General features: G+C 40.9%; 1 non-coding gene across 1 annotated transcript; it reads left to right on the top strand.

Annotated features, from left to right (window-relative positions):
- The first annotated feature begins 3,437 nt into the window (after positions 1–3,437).
- Trnas-cga (transfer RNA serine (anticodon CGA)) lies at positions 3,438–3,512 on the top strand. The gene has a single exon. It is a non-coding gene; the product is annotated as a tRNA-Ser (tRNA).
- The last annotated feature ends 1,310 nt before the right edge of the window (positions 3,513–4,822 follow it).

Here is a 4,822-nt window from a genome sequence, read left to right as displayed (position 1 = left end):
TGCTTTCCCTAAAATTTGCATCTGTTAAATCATTAATTGAATGCATTATTTTCAAGAACTGTTTTGCATTACAGTATGGAGCTACATCAGATACTGTAACTAGCTGTGCATCATGATTAGAAAGACTATTCTTAACAGGAAAATATTTTATTTGGTTAAAATTACCTTGTTATATAAAAACATTATCTATCAGTGTGCTGCTTTCCTCTTCTACCCAAGTAGTAAAAACAAAATCAATAACTCATGTCAAATTGAAAGAAGCAATTAATACTTCAAGGTCATTCTATCTACCAGACTCTTTCAGAAAATTTACATTGAAACCCCACAACAATAATTTGTGTGTATATATAAATTTAAGTTTTATATTAAAGCATCTCTCTGTACTGAAAAACTGTTAATAAAAATTATATGCATTGCAAAAAGTTGTTCGCAAAGAAAAGTTATTTTTAAGAAACCTGGTAGCCATTCCTTTCACTGTGGTTAGCTGACCAAGAATCACAAGGCTCACACAGCTGATCTACAGAAATAAAAGGGGAGGAGGACTTGATTTCCCACCTTTCTTAAGTAGATCAATTGAGGGAGAGTGCCCTTGTTTTAGATCATTACCTGAGTCAGAATTGGTACAGTGAATATGTGACCTTAATTGTCCTATTATTTTTATGTCACAACATTGTCCTACAGGCATGGGTGATGTTTGAAGAACATGTGACAGGTATCAGGTTATATCTTGACCTTGAATGTATCATACACAATTGCACATGAGTGACTTCGGGAAAGAACATTGTCAGGATTTTAACTGGTAGTGCTATCCTACTGATATCACTCTGAAAACCTAAAAATTAATTAAGAAATTGAAAAATGGTAAAGCTACAGATTTTGATGATATGGGGAAGGAACAAAATAAATATTTCAGTATGTAACTCGCATCCTCTTTGAGACCGACTGTAATGTGTAGAGGTCTCAGTGAAATACAGCTTTAGGCCTCGTTAGATACTGCACAGATGGGTAAAGGTGCCAATGGGCTGTTGGTGTTGCAATGTGGGGAGGCTAACCAGCTGCTGCTAACACTGGTCCAAAAATTATCACTTTTTCCTTTTACAGAAATGAAAGTAGCTGTAATTTATAGATTTAGTTGTGATAAACAAGAATATCAAGGTTAAAATTATCTCCTAGGATTATATTAAATAAGATGTTTACGCTTCACAGTCACACTTATGGGACATTATGAGAGCTACACGCAAAGGCATTGTGTCAAGGGACACCCTGCCATAAGCGAGTGAGATGAGTGCTTCAGTACCATATGGCAACACTGCTTTACATCATGACTCATGTGTGTACCATAAAGTTGCATGAGAATTATCAAATATAGGAAACAGATGTGATTGTTATTGTCGCTTGTCTTTTGCTGTTACTGGAACAAGTGCCATGGCAGTTAGCAGTGAATGTATGTGATGTAAAGTGTTGCAGTTGAAGAATTGTGTCATTGTGCACATTTATGCTTGCACAAAAATACCCCACACTTGCAGTAACAAACCAGGTAACTTTTGTTACATAAGTGCAGATGTTATTTGTGGTTCAAGAAGGTGAAAATTGACTGAAGCAGTGAAACAACCATATGCCTTGTGTTTCAGTGTTGAGTTAGAGGTCAAGATAAATTTTAGGCTCCATGCATGTATATACCTTATGTTCATCTGCACTGAATGCTTGGATGCATGGTAAAAACACTTCCATGAAGTTTGGTGTGCCTGCTATTAGGTGTGAACCCATTAACAATGCATTGGATTGCTATTTTTGTATGTATGTCCCTTGAGGAAAAGAGTTAATATCAAGAGGAAAAGGAATTTTCCATTCCCTGATATCATATCTGCTATTTTCCTGTGGCTCATGGCAAAGAATTGTTAGTTCCTGTTCCACCAGATGTAACACCCTCAAGTATTGATAGCAATGACACTGAACCAACACATACAACCAATAAAGTGTAGTTGTCCACCAGTGACACTGGCGCTACATTTACACCAACTTTGTCATCTAGAGAGCCAGACACAATCACACAGTGTGAACTCAGCTATGTGATTAAGAATTTAGTTCTACCGAAGTGTAAAGCTATACTTTTGGCCCCATGGCTGCAGCAGTGGAATCTCCTTGATGACACAATATGTGTATTTGTGTTTTGGAAGAGCCAAAAAAAATTGAGTGTCATTTCAGTATGGAAGGTGCCATTACTTTGATGGTTTGTTGGATGACCTGAACATTACATACAAACCGGACAGGTGAAGTCTCTTTATAGATGGTTCAAAAACAAGCCTGAACATAGTACTGCTGCACTGTAGTAATGAAATGCCATTCATCCCTGTCATATATGCTGCCTTAGTTAAAAAGAATTATACCATGTTGAAATCTATTAAAACTTTGTTAATTACAGTAAGCATGAGTGGCTGGTACATGGAGATTTCAAACTCATAAAATGCAGTTGGATTTGTAAGAGGATTACATTCATTATTGTTGCAACTTGTGTGAGTGGGACAGTCACATAAGAGAAAAATGCTACCCACAGAGAAAATGGCCTCCAAAAACAGCTCTGGGTGTAGAAATAGTGCCAAAGAACCTGTAGTTAAATTGTTCTGCCATTTGTGCACATTAAGTTGGGACTCATTACAGGCTTTGTTAAGGCTATGCACAGAGATGAAACAGCATTTCAGTATTTGTGTCAGACGTTTCCATGACTCAGCACAGAGAAGATCATGTATGGGATATTCATTAGTCCACAAATATGTCAACTGTTGGAGGATATATACTTTGAGCCCACTGTAACTTCTGGTTAGCAGCACGTATGACATTATTTTCATAATGTGACAACATTGCTCTTCGGAAACAGGAGAGGCAAAAATTACAGGGACCTTGTGGATGAACTCATTCATGCTTATAATGTCACTGGCTGCAACATGACCCTGAAAATGCACTTCCTCGATGTGTGCATTTGGTTCAAATTGTGATGAGCATGGTGAATGGTTCCGCCAGAACATTTCTCTCATGAAACAGCGGTACACAGGATGGTGCATGACTGCTGTGTTGGATCATTTCTGTTAGATGCTACAGAGAAATGCTCCAGACACCACTCACAGGAGGCAGGCAAAGAAATGGTGTGAATAAACTAGGAAAGTTCAATTAATGAATACATCCAATAGTAATAATAAAATTGGTTCAAATGGCTCTGAGCACTATGGGACTTAACTTCTGAGGTCATCAGTCCCCTAGAACTTAGAACTAATTAAACCTAACTACCAAACTTGGGACCTTTGTCTTTCATGGGCAAGTGCTCTACCAACTGAGCTACCCAAGCACGACTCACGCCCCGTCCCCACAGCTTCACTTCTGCCAGTACCTCGCAGGAGAGCTTCTGTAAAGTTTGTAAAGTAGGAGGGATGGGGCATGAGTCATGCTTGGGTAGCTCAGTTGGTAGAGCACTTGCCCACGAAAGGCAAAGGTCCTGAGTTCGAGTCTCGGCCCGGCATACAGTTTTAATCTGCTAGGAAGTTTCATATCAGTGCACACTCCACTGCAGAGTGAAAATCTCATTGCAGTCTCATAGTTATTAGCGATGGTCTTTTGTCACTCAAGAATGTTCAGCTGATGTGTGAAAAGACATTTTCATGTCAAAAGTAGTGAAAATAAGTGACAGAAAATCTACTGTGAACAAATAACTGAGTAGTATAGTTTACAATGATTATTGATTCCAAGCAAAACTGCAGCTCATATCTATCAGTATGCACCATTGTTAAAAACAATGATAGTTTGGAATCACAAATGTCAGACACATAAAGGGTGCTGACAATATAGTTGCTGATTTCCATTCACGAGTCGACGCCGTCCATTCGCTGTTAGACGTCTCTGAACTGCCTAACCTCCAACCCGCTGACGAGGAAACACAAAACCTGATTTCAGACTCTACTTCTTCACTACACTTCGTCCGCACCACCTTCCCTGGCATTTCTGGTGAGATCTGGTGCGACAACAGTTCGGGCACGTTAGGCCCCCTCATCCCAACCACGCTCCATCGAGCTGTATTCAATGCATTGCATAATTTAGCCCAGCCCATTGTTCGTGCGTCTGCCCGCCTCGTAGCGGAGTGCTGTGTGTGGAGAAATGTCAACAAGGACTGCCAGCAATGGGCACACTCCTGCGTTGCGTGCCAAAGCTGCAAAGTACACAAGCACACTTCACCCCCCCCCCCCCCCCCCCTTCGTTGCCTTTTCGATCCCTCCTGGCCGATTGCAGCATATTCATATTGACATTGTTGGCCCTCTCTCCCCCTCTAACGACTTCCATTATGTTCTCTCGTCTATCAACCAAAAAACTTGCTTGGTCGAGGCTGTCCCCCTATCCAATATTATGGCAGAAACTGTTGCTCGAGCTTTCGTCGAGTCATAGGTATTGCATTTCGGATGTCCAGCTATCATCACGACTGACCAAGACAGACAATTTGAGTCGGCCCTGTTCAACGAGAATTGTAGCATTTGCAACATCTGGCGCATCCATACCACAGTATATCACCCGCAAAGTAACGGGCTAGTCGAGTGTTGGCACCGCACTTTCAAGGTGGCTCTTCGATGTCACAACTCTCTATGGACAGAGGCCCTTCTCCTTGTGCTACTCGGCATTTGTGCGATCTATAAGGAAGACCTCAAAGGCACAATAGCCGAGTTCGTATATGGCCAGAAATTGTTCTCCCTGCCAAAATTGTGAGCCCTTCCGATTCTCTCCCTCAATCAGACTGACCTTCCTTCGTGGACCGCATCAGACGCCACTTCACCAACATCCATAT

This window comes from Schistocerca serialis, chromosome 4 (genome assembly GCF_023864345.2).
Source record: "Schistocerca serialis cubense isolate TAMUIC-IGC-003099 chromosome 4, iqSchSeri2.2, whole genome shotgun sequence".
NCBI lineage: Eukaryota > Metazoa > Arthropoda > Insecta > Orthoptera > Acrididae > Schistocerca > Schistocerca serialis.
This window is presented reverse-complemented; position numbering and strand designations above follow the sequence as displayed.